Source organism: Planococcus citri, chromosome 2, assembly GCF_950023065.1.
Source record: "Planococcus citri chromosome 2, ihPlaCitr1.1, whole genome shotgun sequence".
Classification (NCBI taxonomy): Eukaryota; Metazoa; Arthropoda; class Insecta; order Hemiptera; family Pseudococcidae; genus Planococcus; species Planococcus citri.
In genome coordinates this window covers 11,186,065-11,202,323 of record NC_088678.1, presented here as the reverse complement: position 1 = coordinate 11,202,323, position 16,259 = coordinate 11,186,065, and the positions used below count along the sequence as shown (strand labels likewise).

At 37.1% G+C, this 16,259-nt stretch overlaps 1 long non-coding RNA gene across 1 annotated transcript; it reads right to left on the bottom strand.

The window, feature by feature from the left end:
- Positions 1 to 524: 524 nt before the first annotated feature.
- LOC135838250 (uncharacterized) lies at positions 525 to 15,819 on the bottom strand. The gene is made up of 4 exons (XR_010557347.1): positions 15,521 to 15,819; positions 15,347 to 15,370; positions 4,914 to 4,996; positions 525 to 655 (listed from the first exon to the last, which is right to left on the bottom strand). It is a non-coding gene; the product is annotated as an uncharacterized LOC135838250 (long non-coding RNA).
- Positions 15,820 to 16,259: the final 440 nt, after the last annotated feature.

Here is a 16,259-nt window from a genome sequence, read left to right as displayed (position 1 = left end):
ATTCTTTTCTGACATGCAGCCTGAAAAGCCATAGATCGCACTGACCTACTGGCTTCAAAATCATCAATCGAGTAGAAAGAATTTTGCATTCATTGAACACCTCATTAAAAAATAAAACTATAGTCCCATAGAAGTAGGTACAAGAGTCTCAAAACTTCAATTCTTTATCAATTCCGTTCAAAAAAAAAAAAAAAAATGAACCTAAAATAAGAAGTGAAAAGGCGATTCTCGTTCTGCAGTACCTATCAAGCGTTAAGTGGTTAAATTTCAGAAAAATTTGCCCGAGAACGATCGAAAAATGCGAGCTTGTGACTAGAAAAAAAAATTACTAAAATTGTAAGTCCGAATAAATACCTTGTTGAGGTAAATTATGAAGAACGTCTTCTTTGATCAAGGGACCAAACACTGTTCAGAAGAAGAAAAATCACGTAGATTTGAAAAAAAGTTGCATCAAAAAAAGAGTACCAGTACCAAAAAGATTTGATGAGTTCTCAGTTTTTCCGTATAAAATGCAATCAATAACCCACAGAAAATACGCATGAATAAGTATCAACACATGAATTGCATTTTTCTTTTATTTATGTCGGTAAAAAGCATATTACATTATTTATGCTGTATGTCACACAGTTTTCCTGTTTTTCCATTATGTTCATCTCTGAAACAAATGAAAAATAATTACTTACGATTTGTACTGGAGTAAGGTAGGTATAACATCTCAGAACTCGCCATGAAAGCGAATAAAAAAATCCGTTAGTTATTGAATAGGTAATGTAAATATTTTGAAATTGGCGAGGTCAGAGATGCGTATCTGGACTCATCAGGATAATTTGGTAAGTCTATAGGTACGAGTACCTCCAAAAAGTACCAACTTTTCAGAGTATTGAATCATTTTATAACGTGAAGAATGACCAAAGGCTTTGAAGCGACCAATAAACGTGGAGTACTGACAATAGAAATATCCTTATAAGTAAGGTGCACTGGGGGAAGTCAGAATTCGGGGTAAGTTAGAAAACTTGCTCTAGCTCCTAGGAGGTTTATATCTGGTGAAGTGCTACTAAAGGTGACTTTCCATCAGATTGGAGTTGTAAAGCTAAAATTTATTCTAAAAACTAATTTCAATACGCTACGAAGTACTGCAGGTGAATTTCAAGTCGTTTCGTTTTGGAGCCTACAGCGACTTTTTGAAAATTCCTGAAGCCTCCAGCAGATTTTTGAAACCTTAAATTTTCACAAAATTTCATCAAATCGCACCTCGGGAGTAATAAGGTCACATCTCAAAAAAAATTGATTTTAATGTTTTTGCATTTTTGGGGTTTGTATGACCCCCCTCAACCAAAAATTACACTTTGAGTTGGGTACATCATCTAGATCTTGTAAAAAACGCAAATGGCCTAACTCAAAATCTCAACAACATCGCAAGTTGTTTGGAGTTGTAAGGGCACATCTCAAAAAACTCCACCTTTTTTGAGCAAATTTCGTACATATAAAGTGTTAACAAATAGTTTTGATTGTTTTGAATGTTTGTCAGTTAGAAATAGTCACAAGGAGTGCATTTTTTATTGGTTTGTACCAAATGGAAAAATTTTTCTAAATTGATCACTTTTCAGAAAAATGAATTTGCACATATCATGAAATTTTAGTTTTTTGAGAAAAACTCAAAAACTAAGCACTTTAGAAAAATACTAACAACATTATGTCGATTGGAAATTTAATTCTCAACAACTTTGTTATCATGAACTTTTTTTTTGGACGCTTCCTTTCGCCTCCACATCAACTTTAATGAAAGGTTATAACTCAAAATGTTTTCCAAACATTGAAATATTTCCTCTTTAAGATTTTATTTTTCAAAGTGTTCTTATGCTAAATGAAGGTAGGATACCCGATCTTTAAAATGAGGTGCTATTGATTCCTCACAATTAATATTATAAGTTGATAAAAATAATGAATCAAGTTTTAAAAAAAAAGAAAATCACTCTCCTGTAAAATTTCACTTTTTTGAGATGTGACCTTATAACTCCCGAGGCGCGAAATAGAGATGTAAAGCTCTACACTCCAATTTTAACACCCTCTGAAGACGACTTCAGGTGAGTTCAAGTGATTTTAGGGCCTCCAGCGACTTTTTCAGAAAATTACTGGAGCCTCCAGCAGATTTTTGAAACTTTAAATTTTCACAAAATTTCATCAAATGGAGATGGAAAGCTGAAATGTACTCTACACTCCAATTTTAACACCCTCTGAAGACGACTTCAGGTGGGTTCAAGTAATTTTAGGGCCTCCAGCTACTTTTTTAAAAAATTACTGAAGCCTCCAGCCGATTTTTGAAACTTTAAATTTTCACAAAATTTCATCAAAAATGGAGATGGAAAGCTAAAATTTACTCTACAGTTCAATTTTAACACCCTCTGAAGACGACTTCAGGTGGGTGCAAGTCATTTTTGGGCCTCCGCCGACTTTTTTGAAAATTACTGGAGCCTCCATTAGATTTTTGAAACTTGAAATTTCCCCAACATTAATTTATGAAATGAAGTGGGCAAGCTGAAATTTACTTCGCAGACTATATGGTGGTTTTGAAGCTTCCAGCTACTTTTAGAAAATTTCAATTTTCCAAAAAAACGTCATACAACCTTTCAAAAAGTTGCTGGAGGCTCCAAAACGACTTGAAATTCACCAGCATCCAACTTCGTAGCGTATTGAAATTAGTTTGCAGAATGAATTTCGAGTCTCCATCTTGGTTTGATAAAATTTTGGGGAAATTTCAAGTTTCAAAAATCTACTGGAGGCTCCAGTAATGTTCAAAAAAAGTCGCTGGAGGCCCTAAAATCACTTGAACCCACCTGAAGTCGTCTTCAGAGGGTGTTAAAATTTGAGTGTAGAGTACATTTCAGCTTTCCATCTCCATTTGATGAAATTTTTTGAAAATTTAAAGTTTCAAAAATCTACTGGAAGCTCCAGTAATTTTCAAAAAAAGTCGCTGGAGGCCCTAAAATCACTTGAACCCACCTGAAGTCGTCTTCAGAGGGTGTTAAAATTGGAGTGTAGAGTAAATTTTAGCTTTCCATCTCTATTTGATGAAATTTTGTGAATATTTAAGGTTTCAAAAATCTGCTGGAGGCTTCAGGAATTTTCAAAAAGTCGCTGGGGGCTCCAAAACGACTCGAAAATTTATCTGCAGTACTTCGTAGCGTATTGAAATTAGTTTTTAGAATAAATTTTAGCTTTACAACTCCAATTTGATGGAATTTTGTGGGTTCGAGTTTCAAAAATCTGCTGGAGGCTCCAGAACTGCTCAAAACGAGTTGAAACCGTTTCCAATCGATTAGGCATGTCGAAAATAGGGTATATTCTAAATTTCATTTTTCTTGGTCAATTTGGTAAAATTTTGACTTTACCCATCATTTTTGGCCTAAATTGGATTTTTAAAAATTCACCAAAAATTGAAAAACGCACTATAGCACTTGAAATTTTGACAGGTGATAAATTTTTGCATGATCTTTCGATCTACTTTTGTAAAGTTTGAAAAAGTTCGTGCAAGTCCTATGTTAAAACGCAAAATCTGCGATTTCGGCGGTCCTGTCAATCAATAAATGGCCGCCATTTTGTAAGTAAGGCCAACTTTTCTTTTGGCAACTTTGCTTTAAAATTTTCCTTAAGATGTCCCCTTTAAGAAAAAAGTTGTCCCGGAGGATCGGCGGGGGGGGGGGGGGTGCAATCACTCCTATTGTCATATGCCGGACTACACGGTGTAAAAATTTTTGCGATGCAGTTTCATTTTGGATGTCTTTGGTTTAATTGTATTTTGTTGTTGTTTTGAATTTGTTTTCAAATACAGACTTTCTATCTCTTAGTTTTTCGCTTATCTGATGAAAGTGATCTCAAAGAGAATTAAATTCTCTACAATTTTGAGTCCATGCAATTTTTCTAGGACGCTCTGTTTGTGAGCTACGCCTCTGCAAAGTTTAGCCTGATTCTGACTTCCCCCAATGTGGCGTAAGTCAGAACAGTTTATATTTTATTCCACTGAGCGAAAGCTACTGTGTCAATCGCGCTCAAATTTTCACCATAGGTTAAAAACCCTTATGGAAACCTACATAATAAATTTGATCCATATTGGTTCATTAGAAGGGGAGTAACAGCTGGTCAAAGTTGAAATTGCGAAAAAACATTCTGACTTGCCCCGGTGCACCTTACTTATAATGTACCACCACAACAAATTTTGGACCTGACGATAGAGAATTGATAAATGAACTCCAAAACACACCACCAACCAAAATTTCAGGCGCTGGAATTCAGTTTTCGATTTTTGGTGAATTTTTAAAAATTCAAATTTAGACCAAAAATACGAAAAATTCAATTTTCACCAAATTGACCTAGAAAACTGAAATTTGGTTTGTGCTCTATTTTCGATGCTTGGAGTAGATTGTTTTTTTATCGTTCACAGAGCCTTCAGCCGCGCCGGATTTTAGGAATGTCTAGTTTTCAAAAAATAAAAAAATAAAAAAAAACGCTGCAAGTAAAATGAAATGCATTACATAAGCTCGGATTTACCATATTTTTGACTAAATTCAATCGATTAAGGTGTCTTTTTCAAAATACTTTTGTGCCGGTTCAATTCTAAAATTTTCTTTAATGAAACTGATGGATTAATACAATCTGAACTCCTCGTTCATTTTAATTAAAGTGGTCGAGGCACTCAAATTTATTTTTGTTTATGTGATTCATGGATCGGAATGAGGATCCATGTAATTATTTTCGTAAGTCAAGAGGGTGGAAATTTGTTAATAGGCAGTAGATATTTTTTTCCTGTTAGGCAAAATGAAATGATATTCAAAAATGGTCGATTGACAAAGCTTGTTCTCGACGGTTCTGCTCTGAAAGAATTAGTGCAATGGTAAGTACTTAGGTATCTTATCTACCTTTGTAAAATTGTCATCGTCCGACTTCGGATACAATGGGCCGAGCAAAGCTTCATTTGAGCCAACACCAGCAACCAGAGCATCTGAAAAGTAAAAAACATTCAAAACGTTTGTGCGTTATGCAATGCTATATATTAATTCCTGATCAAATGGGGATGAAGTTTCGATTTCGATCACCAATCTATTATATAAATTGAAGTTGTCGTTTCTTTGAGGCCGCATCACGCCAAATCTACTCAGCAGATTTTTTTAAAATTTTGTCATATTTACAGCAGTAATATGTAGATGGTTTGTGGAGAAAAAAAATTTCAAAAAGTCACATTTTAAGGGCTCAAATTCAACGTTGATTGCGCCGAAAAATGTACGAATTTGTTGACAATGCGGCGTGGTAAGTAGTTCAGGGGTGAGAGGAAAGAGTATTTCGTTTTGAAGCGGAGCTACAAGAAGAAGTAAGAACGTGCGAACTCGCAGTGCTGCCAGAAGTATGGAAAAAACCATCCCACATTCTACAGACTTTGTCAGAGCATCACGGCTAAACGGCTGGATAAAAATGACTGAAATTTGACCCTAGACTCATGTTGAGGTGTAGATGGTCCACTGGACATTTGATTTTCAAAATTTTCCTTCAAACTTGAAAAAACTTTGTATACAAATTGGGACAAATTTTTGAACGAATTTGGAACAAACGCCGATTTTTTAGCCAAATTTTTGTAAAAAATGATGGCTATTGCGGTAGGCCCAACTTTGGATAAAAAGGTCGGGGGTCAAAAATTTTGATAGTTCTCGACGTTTTGAGCTCAAACTAGACGATTCCCGGTGTGTCAGTTTTTATATATATACATGTAAAAACCATACATTACGAGATCCGTTTTATATAAAATCGGGCATTGCGAGATCCTGAGATCCTTTTGCCGGATCTCGCAAGTTCTCTCATATGCCATGGTACTCGTGAGATCCAGGGGACCCTGTACACACATTTTCAGCCGGATCTCGTTTTGCCTACTATTCATATACTTATATACAATTTTTGAAAATAGATAAACGACGCATCTTGCGAGATCCACCCCCAAATCAGGTTTAGGCCATTGGTGGATCTCGGTTTATGCGGATCGCGAAATTGATGGCGGCAATGCATAGAAAGACACTGTTTACACACTGGAACATGCGTTCGAACGAAGTTGTAGGGTTATTATTTGAGTTTTTAGCATTTTTCGAAATTTTTTGGGGTGGATCTCGCAATGCCTGTGTATATGTCGGATCTCGCAATGTACTATAAGACAGTATCTATATGGAACGTGCTTACTATCCGAGACCCAGTACATCGTACTGACGATCCGAGGCCCGCGTCTTTGACACTTAGAAAAATTTTAAAGAGTGCCTGGTAAATTCGTTCGCGCATGCGCCTTGCTAGCGGCTATCAAGCCTGGTCTAGAGCCGTTGGTGCGATCTCCAAGGAGTGATTTATACAGGAATGACGCGAGTATGAAGTTTCTGTGTGGGGTGAAGTAAGGTAAGCTGTATATACTGTAGGTATGATACCTACTTTGTGAGTCCCAGACAAAAATTTGTCTATAGCATCCCTGAAGTGTGTACATCATGAAAATATAGTTTTTAATAGGAAAACGTTCCGAGACCCGCTAACGGGCCTCGGAACGTCGCGTCGGGTCTCGGATAGTCGATGTCACTTCCAGAAACGGGCCTGTATAAGCTGTAGCAAGCCTGTATATATAGATATATATTTATATATAAGTTTCACCGAAACTTGAATTTTTACATTTTATGACCTGGAACCTGTTCTAATTGATCAAATAAGGTCAAACTTGGGAAATGGGGTTCATTTAAGACCTAGAATTGACCCCCGAAGTTTCAAGGGTCAAAGTTGAAAATTACAGAAAGGTCATTTTTTTGGAGGGGCATAAAAAGGCCCCAAATGAACGAAAAGGGTCCAAAATCATACCATAGGTCACTACCTCCATTGTAATCAACATATCCGAATTTCAGCTTCCTAGGTCATCCCCACTCCATTTTAGTTGGGAAAAACCACATTTTTCCCTATTTTTGACCCCCTCACCCCTAAAATTGAGCTAGGGGTCCAAATTCTCAGCATACAATAAGAGGGTGACCCTTGAATGCTTTTTGCAGGATTCAACCTTCCAACCCCATTTGACCCCTCTCCAGGGTCAAAAAAGTGGATTTTTGCGTGTTTTTTGACATTTAGCCAGACCTACAGCCCCTCCAAATTGACCTAGAGGGTCCAAATTTTCACAGTACATTGGGAGGGTGTACCCGAAGTGCCTTTTGCAGGTTTGAACCTTCCAACCCCATTTGACTCCTCTCCAGGGTCAAAAAAGTGGATTTTTTCATCGATTTTACGTGTTTTTTGAAAATTTTGACCTTTAGCCAAGCCTACAGCCCCTCCAAATTGACCTAGAGGGTCCAAATTTTCACAGTACATTGGGAGTATGTATCGGAAGTGCCTTTTGCAGGTTTCAACCTTCCAACCTCATTTGACCCCTCTCCAGGATCAAAAAAGTAGATTTTTGCGTGTTTTTTGACGTTTAGCCAGATCTACAGCCCCTCCAAATTGACCTAGAGGGTCCAAATTTTCACAGTACATTGGGAGGGTGTACCCGAAGTGCCTTTTGCAGGTTTGAACATTCCTACCCCATTTGACTCCTCTCCAGGGTCAAAAAAGTGGATTTTTTCATCGATTATACGTGTTTTTTGAAAATTTTGACCTTTAGCCAAGCCTACAGCCCCTCCAAATTGACCTAGAGGGTCCAAATTTTCACAGTACATTGGGAGGATGTATCGGAAGTGCCTTTTGCAGGTTTCAACCTTCCAACCCCATTTGACCTCTTTCTAGGGTCAAATGTGTTTTTTTGACATTTAGGAAAGCCTGTAGCCCCTCCAAATTGACCTAGTTTTCAACTTTTAACCAACATTTAGGATAGCCTACAGCCCCTCCAAATTGACGTGGAGGGTCAAATTTTCACAGTACAATGGGAGGATGTGCCTGTGAAGTCCAAATGTGTACATTACAATTAGAGTATGCACCATAAGTGTCTTTTGCAGGTTTCAGCCTTCCAACTGCATTTGATCCCTTTCCTGGTAGAAAAGGTGAATTCTGTATTTTTTTCAACATTGGGGCCAAAAAAGTGGATTTTTGGGTTATTTTATGTGTTTTTCAACCTTAGGATTACAATAACAGAGACTGAATTATCCAAATGATTTAAAAGGATGGTCAGATCAGTCAGTCAGATGAAAATGAAACATGATTTTTCTCATGTATTTTGTAAGTTATGGTGTGGTAGGCTGTTTCTAGTTGACAAAATCAGCTTTATGCTGTTTGTAGGAACTAAATCCAAAGTTTTGTTCATTTTTAAATCATTTTTTACGTTTACATATACGGATGATGTACAGTAACACCATAAATACTTGCGATGCATTCATTAGCCAAATTTTTGTAAAAAATGATGGCTATTGCGGTAGGCCCAACTTTGGATAAAAAGGTCGGGGATGAAAAATTTTGATAGTTCTTGACGTTTTAAGCTCAAACTAGACGATTCCCGGTGTGTCAGTTTTTATATATATATATATTTATTTATATATATATACTGTCTTAGAGTACATTGCGAGATCCGACATATACACAGGCATTACGAGATCCACCCCAAAAAATTTCGAAAAATGCTAAAAACTCAAATAATAACCCTACAACTTCGTTCGAACGCACGTTCCAGTGTGTAATCAGTGCCTTTCTATGCATTGCCGCCATCAATTTCGCGATCCGCATAAACCGAGATCCACTAACGGCCCGAACGTGATTTGGGGGTGGATCTCGCAAGATGCGTCGTTTATCTATTTTCAAAAATTGTATATAAGTATATAAATAGTAGGTAAAACGAGATCCGGCTGAAAATGTGTGTACAGGGTCCCCCGGATCTCGCGAGTACCGTGGCATATGAAAGAACTTGCGAGATCCGGCAAAAGGATCTCAGGATCTCGCAATGCCCGATTTTATATAAAACGGATCTCGTAATGTATGGTTTTTACATGTATTTATATATAGCCACATACAGGCAAACTCGTAACGTTTTGTATAAACAGCAATCTCAAGACCCCTCTATAACTTCGTTGCTGTGCATGCGCTCGACGCGTCACCCCATAGGCCTGATAGTACTCGATGTTAGGCCGCGTTATATTCGTTAACTTGATTTTTGGGTGACCTGTGGAGAGGTATCTCATTGCCGAAACATCAATTTTTCAGAAAAGCTTTTTTTTAAAAGTCCCTTACGTCTCTGTTTTTCGCAAATAGATTTTTAACAAAGCATCCCACAGAAAAATAACTAGCTCTGAGCAGAAAGAAAATTTTATTCTCTACAATTTCCTTCATTGCATTTTTTTCCTAGGATGCATACTTTTCCCAGAAAATCACTGTTTAGACTGAAAAACACGAAAATTCGGACCTGTATAATCAACTCTAAATTAAAATTGAGCAGTCAAAAATTTATTTTAGACGATTTTTGACCACGCCATGTGAAAGAGGACATCTTCAACCACCAAAATCACCAAAAAGAACGTAAAAAACGTAAAAAATGATTCTTGGCAATAAACACCTTTTCCTCATGTCCTTGTACATAATACTTAGGCTATGCACTCATTTGAAAATTGAGTCAAAAGAGAAAGTGTATAAACGGCAATCTCACGTCCCTGCTCAAACTTTGCCAGTAGACTCCCCACACCTTGTAGATTCATATGACACCTCATCGAAAAGTCACGTCCTAAAAAGGTTACGAGTTTGTCAAAACGTTATGAGTTTGCTGGTTAATCTATAAAAAAGTTACGAGTTTACCCCCTAGAATATTTATATATATATATTTGCTCGCGACCAGACATGTCAACTATGCTTGGCATATATGCAGAAAAGTGAACAAAATTTTAAAATTGGTATAATTTCTGTTCTAAATCACTTATCAAAATTTTATTTACAGATTCAATCTAATATTTAAAAAATCTATGTTTTGAAAAAAGTAATCAGATTTTTAGGCTAAATTTTGAAGAAAATTTTTGAAAATGGAGTCAAAGTAATTTGAATTTTGAGAAAGTTAAGGCACCACAAGAAAGCTTAAACAAAATAAAAATTTTTGATGTTTCTAATTTTTCAATGGGCCAATAAACTACTGAAATATTTCGAGTCAAATTTGTTGTCGTGTACACTCAGGATCGATGTATTTGCATACATCTCCACCAGCACATCACATTCTACTCACTACAAATCAACTGTAGACCCTGCGTTCGTCCTCGCGCCTTGATTTCTAAGCCATGCGACCTCTGGTGGAAGTTTCTGAAAACTCATAGTTGACTTGTATAGTAAAATTAACCCATGACTTGTCAACTATAGTTGACAAGTTGGTCAGTCCACTTGTATAGTAAAATTAACCCATTCAACAGTTGACAAGTCTGGATACTAATACCTATATATAGATATAAGTTTCACCGAAACTTGAATTTTTACATTTTATGACCTGGAACCTGTTCTAATTGATCAAATAAGGTCAAACTTGGGAAATGGGGTTCATTTAGGACCTAGAATTGACCCCCGAAGTTTCAAGGGTCAAAGTTGAAAATTACAGAAAGGTCATTTTTTGGAAGGGGCATAAAAAGGCCCCAAATGAACGAAAAAGGTCCAAAATCATACCATAGGTCAGAACCTCCATTGTGATCAACATATCCAAATTTCAGCTTCCTAGGTCATCCCCACTCCATTTTAGTTGGGAAAAACCACATTTTACCCCTATTTTTGACCCCCTCACCCCTAAAATTGAGCTAGGGGGTCCAAATTTTCAGCATACAATAAGAGGATGCCCCTTGAATGCTTTTTGCAGGATTCAACCTACCAACCCCATTTGACCCCTCTCCAAGGTCAAAAAAGTGGATTTTTGTGTGTTTTTTTATGTTTAGCCAGACCTACAGCCCCTCCAAATTGACCTAGAGGGTCCAAATTTTCACAGTACATTGGGAGGGTGTACCCGAAGTGCCTTTTGCCGGTTTCAACCTTCCAACCCCATTTGACCCCTCTCCAGGGTCAAAAAAGTGGATTTTTTCATCGATTTTACGTGTTTTTTGAAAATTTTGACATTTAGCCAAGCCTACAGCCCCTCCAAATTAACCTAGAGGGTCCAAATTTTCACAGTACATTGGGAGGGTGTACCCGAAGTGCCTTTTGCAGGTTTCAACCTTCCAACCCCCTTTGACCCCTCTCCAGGGTCAAAAAAGTGGATTTTTGCGTGTTTTTTGACGTTCAGCCAGACCTACAGCCCCTCCAAATTAACCTAGAGGGTCCAAATTTTCACAGTACATTGGGAGGGTGTACCCGAAGTGCCTTTTGCAGGTTTCAACCTTCCAACCCCCTTTGACCCCTCTCCAGGGTCAAAAAAGTGGATTTTTTGCGTGTTTTTTGACGTTCAGCCAGACCTACAGCCCCTCCAAATTGACCTAGAGGGTCCAAATTTTCACAGTATATTGGGAAGGTGTACCCGAAGTGCCTTTTGTAGGTGTCAACCTTCCAACCCCATTTGACCCCTCTCCAGGGTCAAAAAAGTGGATTTTTTCATCGATTTTACGTGTTTTTTGAAAATTTTGACGTTTAGCCAAACCTACAGTCCCTCCAAATTGACCTAGAGGGTCCAAATTTTCACAGTACATTGGGGGGATGTATCGGAAGTGCCTTTTTCAGGTTTCAACCTTCCAACCTTATTTGACCTCTTTCTAGGGTCAAACGTGTTTTTTGGATGTTTAGGAAAGCCTATAGCCCCTCCAAATTGACCTAGAGGGCTCAAATTTTCACAGTACAGTTGGAGGATGTACCCGAAGTGCCTTTTGCCAGTTTCAACCTTCCACCCCCATTTGACCTGTTTCAGAGTCAAGACAGGTTTGTTACCACATTTTTTGAAGGAGGAAGAAGAGAGTTGGGCGAAGCCCGAGGGGGGTGCAAGGGGGACGGAGTCCCCCCGCGAATATAGGAAGGAAACAGCGGAAGGAGGGAGCTGGGCGAAGCCCAAGGGGAGTGCAGGGGGGACAGAGTCCCCCCGCTAACATAAGAAAGAAATTGTGGAAGGAGTAATTTGGGTGAAGCTCATGGGGGTGCAGTGGGGACAATGTCCCCCCAAAGGTAGGCGAAGCACAGGAGCGAAGCGAGGGTGCGAGTAGCTCAAGAGAAGCGCAGAACATGAAAAAAAGATGTTCGTAGGACGTAATTGGGCAAAGCCCAAGGGGGGTGTACCCCAACACAGGCGAAGCACAGGAGCGAAGCGAGGGTGCGAGTAGTTCAAGCGAAGCGCAGAACACGAGAAAAAGACATTAGCAGGAGGTAATTGGGCGAAGCCCAAGGGGGTGCAGGGGGGACAACGTCCCCCCAAATACAGGCGAAGCACAGGAGCGAAGCGAGGGTGCGAGTAGTTCAAGAGCCCTCAATGTTTCTGGCACAAAAATTTGGCTCTTACGTAGCGGCAGACTGCTACGACTTTTTTTTTTTCATTGGCAGTAGTTATTTGTGAGAATTCTTGAAATGTGAAATTTTTTAAATTTGAAAAAGCCCTTGAAATATGTTTTTTTAAGGAGGTTGGTTTAGAGAACTAAAAACCATTTTACTAATGCAATGAGTTAATTTTTTAGCTTTGGCTTATAAAATTTTAGAATTTGAACAATTTTTTTTTAGGATATTAAATTTTGAAGAAGGTTTAGGTATTATTGGCCCGAACGAAGCAAAGTTGAAAGTTTTAAAATATTTGTTTTCGAGTGGCCTAAAAACAATATTTGATTAGGAAGTTGATTTTGAAAAAAAAAAAAAAACCAACAGACTTGAGCGAAGCGAGGATGAAAATAGTTCAAAAATTATACCAGGTTTTTTATGCAAAGAGTTCATTTTTTGGTATTTAAGACTTCAGGATTTGAAAGATTTTCATGGCTTATAAAAGTTTTTATTTTTGTTTTTCAGTTTTCTGGGCCCCAAGTGTGATTTTAAAACAAGAAACAAACTGACCCGAAAGAAGCAAGGGTGAAAGTTAGGGTGTACAACTGTACATGGTTCGCTTTTGCTTCAAACTTGAAAAAAGGTTGAAATAAAATTTGTATACAAATTGGGACAAATTTCTGAGCGCATTTGAGCTTTCATTACGAATAAAAGCCGATTATTTTTTTCTTTGTCAGTAGGTAGGTATTTACGAAAATTTTTGAAATGTTAAATAGTTTGTAGCGCAAAAAAATTAAGGGATTAATTTTATTTCACATTTTTTCATTTCAGTGTATTAAAATCGAGAGTCAATGCAGGCCTGGGCCAAATGAAATTTGGGCCCCGTTTCTAAGAATGAAATTTTTTAGGAGTCTTTATAGGGGGAGGAGGTTCGACTGAAAATTTGCCGACTATTACAGGAAAAAATTACCAATTTCGCCTATTGATATTATACATATGACTAACCTATATGTAAAAGAGTTCATTTTATATTATGGATTTTTTTGGGCCCAAATATAATTTTTTTTAAATGTGAAACAACAAATAAATTGGCCCTAGCAGAGCAAGTGCGAAAGTTATGAAAATTTGATTACGAAAGGCCTGAAAATACATTTTTTTTTAAAAAAAGGAAGTTGGTTTTGAAAAAAAAAAACGAACACATCGATCTGTTTAACGAGTTTATCCGTATTTGAGTCGGTTTTGGGGCGAACACCTCAAGAGTGGTTTTTTGACCAGCTTTTTTCAAATAGAAAATCCAAAAAAATCAAAAGTTTTCCATTTGCGAGGAAATTTTTGAAATTTGCGCGAATCGCTGTATTTTGTCCACAACAAAAAATTTCTCCAGAATTTTGAATTTGCTCCAGAAGGCGTGAATATGCAATTGGGCAGCTCCACAACAAACCTCCCGAGACCAAATTCCGCTATTTCCCACCGATCTGGAGCCTCCAGCGCGATTTTTAAATTTCTCCAGAATTTTGAATTTGCTCCAGAAGGCGTGAATATGCAATTGGGCAGCTAAAAATTGAGTTGTGTGTTATACTCGATCGGTTTAACGAGTTTATCCACATTTGAGTCGGTTTTGGGGCGGACACCTCAACAGTGGTTTTTTGACCAGCTTTTTTCAAAATAGAAAATCCAAAAAAAATCAAAATCAAAAGTTTTCCATTTGCGAGGAAATTTTTGAAATTTGCGCGAATCGCTGTATTTTGTCCACAACAAACCTCCCGAGACCAAATTCCGCCATTTCCCACCGATCTGGAGCCTCCAGTGCGATTTTTAAATTTCTCCAGAATTTTTAATTTGCTCCAGAAGCCGTGAATATGCAATTGGGCAACTTTTTATCACCTTTACTAAATTTTACGTAAAACCACTCATATTGAATTCGATTTTTAAAAAAAATCAAAAAGAGCACTGAACCGATGCACCAGAAAAAAGAATCATACGGGTCATCATGATTGTGACCGCACTTTTTGTGACGGTCATGATGTTATGTGACCATTTATGACCTTTTTTACCTTATGTGACTGTGATTTGAAAAAAAAATAACATATTCAAATGGCGGGAGGGGCAAAATTGTTGATATTTGTCGAGTTTTTGGGCTCAAACGAACTAGGTGATTCATGATGTGTCAGATTTTATGTAGGTAGCTGGGTACCTACTTGAATTTTCAAATTTGAGTCTCAAAACTATTCTAATGGTTCAGACGTTCAGAGATAAGACTTGAGGAATGGAGTACTCTTAGGAACTAGAGTTTACCCCGGGAGTTGGGAGAATCAATGTTGAAAATTACAAGAAGGTCATTTTTTTAAAAGCGGCATTAGTAGCATTACCTACATCAGATGAAATAAGATAATTACGAGTACCAAAACCAAATTATTTCTAATTCATTCATAAATGAATAAAACAGTCCCATCTCTCCATTCCTCCCGTCCGAAGGACGGGTATTTTCTGCTTGTTATCTATAAATGGAACTCATTTAGATCTTGAATATTATTCGTTGAAAAAAATTATCAAAATGAAAGATAGGCTAATATTGATCAAGAAGGAACGCGAAAATCACGTAAAGAAATAACCTCTTCGTATGGTTTATTATCTTTCGATGATTGGAAATATTCGACTGAAATGATTCCGAGAAAAATGACCAAGTATGATAAAACAAGTGTCGGGCGGAAAATTTTTGGGCAAAAACGAAAGAAAAATTAACCAGCTTGAAAACGAATTTTCGAAAATTTAATTTACAATATTCTGGTTAATTTTCCATGAAAAATATCGAAATTTGGTAGGTACCTAGTTGAACTTAAGGTAGAAAACTAAAATTCAAACTGTTCTGTAGCTTGCAACAGATTTTTGGATTCGCCATGTACAAATTGAAAAAAAAAAAAAATTCATTTCTGAAACGTTCTAGATATTATCCACTTACCTTTTATAACAGCAAGGTGCAATACTGAAACGAAATAATTAATTTGTATTAATCGTTGGATATTCTTAATTAAAATAAAAATGATTAAATGCATCTACCTACTGCAATTTGCAATACATTTATTGAAGATTGCAAATGTTGCTTTTAATACAAAATGATGGAAAAGTTACTTACCAGCAACTAAAAACACAAAGAATATGACTTTTACAAGGAACATTGCAAAGTTCAGCGGATAGGTATACTTCTAACCAAAATCACTTTACTCGAATGAAACTTTTTTTCTGTTTTTTGAAAAACTGGAGGTACTTTTGACAGCGTATAGGTATTAACTTTGCTATTGTAACAGTATCTCGAACACGTTCAAAGAACACTTATTCGTTTCTTTCAGGAGTAGGTTGTATATATAATGGAATCTAGGTAGGTAGAACCTATCTATTCAGTATGATTTCAGTTTTACGTAGGTATGTAAATTTCTGTTGTTTCTTAATCATTTGAAAACGCAACTTTTCTACACAGTTGTTTCGTAAATCAACAGACTTGTGGAATGCTACGATGCTCTAGTGTTAGCATAGTGACTAAAAAGCAAACAATCGCCACCTTCGAAAAATCTGTGTTTACCAACGTGTAACATTTGAACCTACGTAAATGAAAATATTCGCAACTGGCAGAAAGAATTTCGTATATTTTGTCGAATCATTGCACGTAAAAAAAATATATTTTATCGAAGGAATCGTGATTTTTTTCTTTCTAGTACCCTCTACACAACCTGTTTTAGAAAAAATGGCCCAGTTTCTGAAAGATTGTATTTTGAGGTTCTGCAGATACCTACTTGGGTTGTTGCCATCGAAATGCAAACCACTAGTTAGAGTTCTATTTGAACGGTTGAAAATTCGCAAATCGCGTATATTTGAGC